We start from the raw sequence: 8656 nt of genomic DNA on the forward strand, positions 1-8656 counted from the left end.
TTGTTGTGTTTGATGCTAACTTGTAGCCAGTAGTGAAAAACTTCGTTATGTAGGTCCATTTTTACTGTATTGACATTACGGAAGTCTCTTGTTAGCATCTTGTATGCTAGTTGTCGCAAAGTGCTGCATGCGCGACTCACATTTGTACTCGACTCACAGCGGGTAGTGGCAGCCATTATTATAACTTTAACAAAATGTAGGCATCAATGGGCTTCAGATATTTGTGGGATGGTTAAATAGCACCTGAAAGCACTTGTAACCTCCAAAAAAATAACAATCTTTCTAAGACTCACAACCACTTCACGCAGTGATTGCCCACGTGTGCAAAGGGGCACCAGAAAACCCAACAGAAAACTATTTGTGCACACTAGTAAAATAAAAATAAAAACATAAAAATAAATTTAAAAAATAAGCGGATACTAACATTTCATGCAGTGGCTACCGGTGGTTTAATAATTAGCCATAAGAAGATGTTAAGGGGTGGGGGAAAAATCGATACAGCATAGTATCGCAATATTTTCCGTGGCAATTCTGTATCGATACACAGGTGCCAAGTATCAATCTATCATTATATATGTGTTGGTCAGTTGGTCTGCTTGACAATTCCATTTTGCAGCAATGAAATTGAAGTGAGATGAGCAAACAGAGAAATGTATCTTTTTAGATAAAACAGATGTTGACTTTGGGGACATCATTTGAAAAATTTAAAAACACATTTCAATATAGTGCAGACTATTGCAATATGTTTAAAATCTCAATAATATTGTATCATGAGGTAAGTATTGTGATAATGTCATTTGGTGAGGCCTCTGGTGATTCCCACCCCTAAAGATGTTGAGCTGTTATGGACTGAGGCTTTTTCCTGAGTATTACGGTAGGAGGCGGGTCCTGTTAGAGCGTGGCTGGTCGGCTGGGCGTGTTTTGTCTTTGTGTATGTGTTGTCCTGTCGGGCTTCTGAGTGCTGTCCGCTCCTGTACTGCGCGGCTCAACGTCGCAGAGACGGACACAGGGGCAGAGAGGGGCGGTGTATGGTGAGCCGCATCAGCCCTGTCGCTGCGTGCAAAACAAACCGTCCGTGTGTCAACAGAGAACCCTGCCGGCGTCTCTCCTACGGGGGTGGATTTACGGTTGCGGCGGCTGCAGCTGAAGGAGGTAGACTAGAGCTGGTAGAGCCACTGCAGCAGAACGGTCAGGAGCGGAGGATTGAGCCAGCGGAGGCTGGCAGGGAGGCACATGAACCCCGGCTGAGCACCGGGACCCCGCCCGCTCGGCCGCAGCGTCCACCGCAACGCTGGAGCTCTCCGACGGTCACAGCTGTCATCCAGGTAACATGGATGGAGGGCTGTAGTAGCCGATAGAGTTAGTGGTGACTGTGGTTATTCCTGCTATATACTATCTATATATACTTTATATATGACCAATAATTCGCAGCACTATATTACTGTGACAGTCATCAAAGTTTGTGGCATTCTGACGCTTTATGCTCTAAGCGCTCTTCTGCTTCTTCACATTATACGTTTTTACAAATTATAACAATTACCATGCTTTTACCACTTAATTATAGTCTATTTTTTATTTCAAAAAATATTGTATTATTTATTTATCTAACAGTTAGTTTTTTTTAAAAAATTTTGAAAATAGTTTTTAAATACATATTTTATAATATATTTTACCACATATTTTTTAAATACATTTTATTTTATTTTATAAATTATTTTTATGGCACCAGCTTCCCAGCTTCATATATGTTTGCTGGTTTTATGAATATGTCTGAATTCAGACTATTTCTGAAAATCTGAATATCTTTAGGTTCTGAACCAAAGTCGGTGAAAACAAACATGCTATTTCCTAACTTTTCATAGATCAAACAATACAATGATTAATGGAGAAAATTGTTTGCTGATTGAATAACAATATTGAAAGTAGGTCAATCTTAGTTGCAGCCAAAAAACATGAACTAATGTGGCTTTTTCTCAACAGTAGGCTCCATCACGAGGCAATTATTTTCTTTTTTGTACTTCCAACCATGGTGCAGACTCATTTTAGAGATGCAGTTAGTGTCTATCAAGTTGACAGTATCCAAAGTCAGTCAAAAGTTGTTGTATTTTCATTCATACAGTACATTGTGCCTGTTAGTGGTACACTGATACCCACTAATGGCTATAGGTCAAGTTCGGGTAGTGATCTAGCTCCTTCCCATCACCTTAATCGCCCCCGGGGAAATGCTGCTGTAGCAACGACCCCTGGGGTTCTCATCCCTCCCTAGACAATAATGCCAGCGGAGTCTGTTGTTTGTCTATAAAAGTAGTAGAATAGTATGTTTTTTGCAAGATGGTCACACTTATTTGGCATTTTCTGTCACGTTATGGTCCTGTAGTATACTGAAAAGCACCTTTTGAGTAATGTTTTCTCAAGGGTGTTCTCCGTGGCTGATCATGGAGCCCCTGTTTTAGTGCTGTTGGCTCAGTAGCCATAAAGCCATCCTGCTAATATCCTGGTAAGCGAGTTTGATAAAGCTGTGGAGGATAGGAGGGGTGCGGGGTAGGGAGTTGAGGGCATCCAGGGTGGAGGATTATGTCATTAAGAGTGTGTGTGTGTGTGTGTGTGTGTGTGTGTGTGTGTGTTTGTTATCTACTTCAAGCTATAACCTCTGTTGCCTGCTTTGGCTATGTCTTATCAATTATAGAGATACACACACACACACACACACACACACACACACACACACACACACCCCGAAAACACAGAGGCACACATACGCTGGCACAAACATTTCTACTGCTAAGCATACCTCCTGCTAATGGATCAGTTATAACAGTTGCCGTGTGTGTGTGTGTGTGTGTGTGGTGGTGTATATAATCTATAGCACTGATGATGCACGCACACTAACTCATGGTTAAGCTGTCTACCTTGTATGCATACAAAACATTCACCAATGTAAACTGAATGATGTGCACGGATGTTCTTACACTATTTGCATTTTGGTGTGTGTGTGTGTGTGTGTGTGTGTGTGTGTGTGTGTGTGTGTGTGTGTGTGTGGCGCGTGTGTGTGTGTCTCAGGCTTTGGGTGAATGAGGAGATGGGAATACAGTGGGGACATGGAGGGAGGGAGAAGGAGGAGATGGGGGATGGCGGGTGAAGGAAGAAGGGATAGTGAGAAGGAGGTTGAGAGGAGAATGAGAAAAGGATGGGGGGAGGACAGAGAAAGAGGAGGAGGCGGAGGGAGACTTCTCTCCAGTGTTTTTCTGCTCTAATTTGCGTTGACAGCTGCTCCATTGGCTCAAGCTCTGAACCAGCCTTTACGTTGTTTTAGAGGGAGAGAGACACTAAGTATTCCGACTGTCTCTCTAACATGGCTTAATTGGTGAAGGTAAAGTACCTACAGTCAGCCTGGTGCAGGTCTGTAGTTTTACTACAGACGGTTTGTAGCCGTCTCTCGTCTTGCTAATTGTCCAATACCTTTGCTTTGTATTTTAAACCAACCAGAAAGATAGATTGTTTTCTGTGAGAGTACTTAAGGCAGCATGGGTTCATTATATTCAGAAAACAAAAAGACACATATCAGTTTTAATTGTAAAAATGTTAATATCCCATGACATGGTGCTCTTTGGATGCGTGTATATAGACCTTAGTGGTCCCCTAATACTGTATTTGAAGTCTCTTTTATATAGACCTTAGTGGTCCCCTAATACTTTATCTGAAGTCTCTTTAATTAGACCTTAGTGGTCCCTAATACTGTATCTGAAGTCTCTTTAATATAGACCTTAGTGGTCCCTAATACTGTATCTGAGTCTCTTTTATAGACCTTAGGTGTCCCTAATACTGTACTGAAGTCTCTTTATATAGACCTTAGTGGTCCCCTAATACTGTATCTGAAGTCTCTTTAATATAGACCTTAGTGGTCCCCTAAACTGTATCTGAAGTCTCTTTTATAAGACCTTAGTGGTCCCCTAATACTGTATCTGAAGTCTCTTTTATATAGACCTTAGTGGTCCCCTAATACTGTATCTGAAGTCTCTTTTATATAGACCTTAGTGGTCCCCTAATACTGTATCTGAAGTCCTCTTTTATATAGACCTTAGTGGTCCCCTAATCTGTATCTGAAGTCTCTTAATATAGACCTTAGTGGTCCCCCTATACTGTATCTGAATCTCTTTTATATATGACCTTAGGTGGTCCCCTAATACTGTATCTGAAGTCTCTTTAATATAGACCTTAGTGGTCCCCTATACTGTATCTGAAGTCTCTTTTAATATACCTTAGTGGTCCCCTAATACTGTATCTGAAGTCTCTTTTATATAGACCTAGTGGTCCCCTAATACTGTATCTGAAGTCTCTACTATGTCCCTAATACTGTATCTGACGTCTCTTTCCAAAATGTAGCCTTGGTGCAGAATTACAACCAATAGAGCCAGTCCCACAATGAGCTTTCCTTAGGATTGGCCATTTCTGAGTATGTAGCTTTTGATGAGGAGGAGGGGGGGCTTTGCTCGTTTGAAAGCCATGATGTCTCTCTCTCATGGGTGGGCCAAATTCTCTGGGCGGGCAAAGCAGTGAAAAGGAAGGTAACCTTGCCCCTTATGACCTCCTAAGGGGCAAGATTCCAGATCGGCCCATCTGAGCTTTCATTTTCTCAAAGGCAGAGCAGGGTACCCAGGGCTCGGTTTACACCTATCACCATTTCTAGCCAGTGGGGGACCATAGGCCGGCTGGGGGAACGCATATTAATGTTAAAAAACCTCATAAAGTGACATTTTCATCCCATGCGACCTTAAAGGCTGTCAATCGATAAAAATATATTTGATCGCAATTAATCACATGATTTTCTATACATAACTCATGTTTCATTGTAAATTAATCTAATTTTTTTATGTACTTGTATTTTTCATCTTCTTAATTCTCAATTGGTTGAGACTCAAGGTATTCCGGTGGTAACCTAGTTCACATCGACAGTACATTAAAATAACTTAAGTCTTGTGGAGAGAACCATCTGTAGGGGTTTGAAACTCAAAGCCAAAAAAATGAGTTGAGTTGAAATGGATTTCCGTTAACTTGTTAATATCATGCTAATTTGGACAGCCCTAAAAATATGACCATCAATCTCCTTAAAAATCACCAAATTAAAAACACTTTTTTAAAACGAGCAGGTTGATTTGAAATAGTAGAAAGCTGGTTTTTCGGAGTAGCTTGTATCTTTCAAGTGTTGTGTAGTGTGGTGTTCGTGCTGCCTAACGTCTGTCAGGAAGTAGTTTGCAGGCCATATACAGTTTGCTAGTGGCTTCTATTAACACTGGAAATAATGGATCAAAAAAAATTTCAACCGATTTGTGAAGATTTTACGTCTTCAATAGGAACCAAAGGGCATGGCGCTGAGAGCCACAGACATGATGGGGAAAATTGCATAGTATGGAGAGATCGACTTTAACACGTTGTTGGTTTTGGACTTTTCATGGGATTCGTGGACAATGAGAAATATAATGGACAGCATCAGACTTATCATTTTAAGCATTGGAGCATAGGGTCTTTGGAGATTTAAGCAATCTGTTACCAATGCATGATCGGAGCATGGCACCAATATAATATAATATAATATAATAATGATGCGCCGGATAGGTTATCAACACAGAATCATCTAAGAAATTCATTGAAAAACTACCTGGCAGGTGATTGGATGAACCATCTGTCTATCACGTCCACCATTGTTGTTTTAACCTAAACCCCGCCAGTGGCTCCTCACCAGATGCTGATTGGTTCAGTCCGCTGCTGTTTGGACACAAACGCATTTACTCGAAGCATGACAAGATGGATTTTGGTGTGATGTGCGATCCCGCGGTTCTTGTGGGATCTCGTGATATCGCGAAAAAACCAGCTGCCATGCAGGGTTAAGCACAATAACCCCTGTGTCCAGATTTAAAGAATGCGACCAGTGTGCTCAGTCACCTGCCTGTGATCTTGCATTACGACCGTGTTCGTCTTGTCCTTCACACTATTATTTCAGCTTATTACAACCCGCAGCCTGTGTTTACATGCAGACAAAGTGGCAATTAGGCTTTAGACAGAGCTCTGGTTTATGATGTTTGCCAGGCTTGTGTTCACACGCACACAGATTTCCGCACATACACACGTTTGGCATAGGCTTTAGTCAAAGTAAAGCTGTATGTTTTCAACGATCTTGGTTGCGTCGTCTCTATCGGCATCTATTGGGCGGTTTTCCCATTCTTTCTTCAGTGAGAAGTTCTATGAGGATCTGTGGTGACTGTGTACATTTGCACATATGCAGGTTTTGGCAGCGGGGGAGCAACACGGGAGCAGATGGATGAGGTCGAGAGGAAACGATGAGGATAGATGGATGAGGAGAGAGCAGCTGACGAGGGAATAGCAGAATATTGTGATAGATAGCTCAGGGACAGAAGATAGTATGTCATCATGTAGCACCCTGTGGGCGTCATACGTCAGCTGTCACAGCAGTATGTGCACCGTCCGTCTACCCTCCCAAATGCCAAACTGGACAATATCTCAAGGAAATGGACCTGAATTCTTAAAATTTTGCTCAGTTGGGTGAAGTAAAACTTCATCTTCACAGCATATTAATTTTGAAAATAAATTCCAAACTCTCAACTTGAACTGAAGTCCTGATGTCAGATGACTCCTATTAGGTGCCCCATACAGATGAAAAACATGACAGGGTTGGTCAATAACACTGAAGTCTATATCGCAAATTGGCTCAGTATTTTTTTAATCAAAGTCCATGGTATTTTATTTTCATGCTTTCCTCTGTGTGATTTCCTTGTCCTGATTAAACCTCTTGTTGTCCTCGGGTCAAATTTGACCCGTTTTAGAAAACCTTTCTATATCAGAATCTATGACAAAAGAATGTTGAAAAAAAGTGAAAAATGCACTGAAAAAAAAAAAATCATAAAAAGTGACAAAAAACCCCATCAAAACCAATGTTACCAGCAACAAAAAAATTGTAAAAAAATTGACTAAAACATACTTGAAAAAATGTCAAAAACGTGACAACGTGAAATTGGAAATAAAAATGACAAAACCATCGAAAAGTGTAGAAAAATAACAACAAAATGTGGAAATTTCAACGCAGAAAGACACAAAGTTGCAGGTCGACGGGGAAGAAAACACAAGGGTTAATACTAGGGATTTGGGTATCAACCAATACAGAGGAACGATCCGATACCAATATTTAATAAATAAGCTGTAACTTGGATCATTCTTTAATGTGTAAGGCTTGACTTAATAAACTGTGCACCAGAAACTATCTTCAAAATAAACAGGAATTCCAATTCCAGTGTAAACCTTTTAAATGCAGCAACAATATGGTTAAAACTTAAAGAGGAATTTAAATTCCAGCATATAATGTATCAAGTACATAAACATAGAACTGAATTGAATAGATCAGCCTAATTGTCACAGACACCCGATCCAGCTATTTGAGTCAGCGTTGGCCTGGTATCAGAATGGGATCGGTGCATCCCTTATTTATACAGCATTACCTATTCTGCTCAGGTCGCGTTCTTCCACTCTGTAAATGTAGCGCCAGGTCGTGGGCACCTCTCCCTGACTGCTTGTTTTCACTTTATTTCCTCATCAAGTTAACAAGCTCCGCAACTTAATTAAATGAATGAGTTGGTGGTTTTGTATTAATGGATCCTAATCAGTACAGGCAGCTTCAAGTGCAGCTGAAGCTGTGTGTGTGTATGTGTGTCTGTCTGTCTGTCTGTCTGTCTGTCTGTCTGTCTGTCTGTCTGTCCGTCTGTCTGTCTGGAGCAAAGGATTGTGGGTTCAGTCTAGTTCTGGTTGACTGGCCGAGAGAGAGAGAGAGAGAGAGAGAGAGAGAGAGAGAGAGAGAGAGAGAGAGAGAGAGAGAGAGAGAGAGAGAGAGAGAGAGAGAGAGAGAGAGAGAGAGAGAGAGAGATGGCCTGTAATTAGTGCTCAAGGCCAACCAACTGCCACATTCCACATCTGTAAATGATAGAGTGCAGGCTGGACTCTGTGTCTGTCTGTCTGTCTGTCTGTCTCAGTTTGGTCAGACCAGTTGTTTCCACATCATAGCGTTCAAACCTCCAGAGGGGCAAGGAGATGAAGGCGGTCCTTATCGTCCTCCTCCTCTTTTGCCTTCATACTCGCTGGTCCCCCTCTCTCCTCCTTCTGTCACACCATTCAGGCTTTTCTTATCTTATACAAGTTGACCACTCTGCCAGTGTTCAGCAAATCACTTTACTAGTATCTTCTTGATGCTACAGTATTCTGAAAGTCAGTTGACTTATTGTGCTTAGTTTTCTCTTAACCATCCATGAGCAGGCAGTGTTTTATTTGATTGGTAATTCCTCTGCTAGTTCTTAATGGATCTGTGCAGGTAAAAATCATTTTTGGCGCGTTGTGATGATATTTATCCATGTTGCATTTATGTAGTGTTGCTTGAAATATGACCAATGCGTTTTGACTGTATCTGAAATTATACCTGAGGGATTCCTGGTGTTACGGCATCTGATGCAGTTTTGCTCGGAACCAATATGTCAGGAGTAAGGATTGTCTCAGACGCCCGGCAGAAGACTTGTAAACAACTTAAACGTTTATTGTGTTCAAAGTTCATTCCGTTACATATCATAGACACGACCGTGTTCAAAAAACTGTGTCCCCC

General features: G+C 41.3%; 1 protein-coding gene across 1 annotated transcript in view; it reads left to right on the plus strand.

The window, feature by feature from the left end:
- The first annotated feature begins 961 nt into the window (after positions 1–961).
- The window catches only part of dok4 (docking protein 4), a 120947-nt gene continuing 113252 nt past the window's right edge, over positions 962–8656 (plus strand). The window contains exon 1 of the mRNA XM_032538254.1: positions 962–1325. The gene's annotated coding sequence lies outside the window, so the exon portion shown is untranslated. The remainder of the gene's footprint in view (positions 1326–8656) is intronic.

Source organism: Etheostoma spectabile, chromosome 15 (genome assembly GCF_008692095.1).
Source record: "Etheostoma spectabile isolate EspeVRDwgs_2016 chromosome 15, UIUC_Espe_1.0, whole genome shotgun sequence".
Taxonomy (NCBI): domain Eukaryota; kingdom Metazoa; phylum Chordata; class Actinopteri; order Perciformes; family Percidae; genus Etheostoma; species Etheostoma spectabile.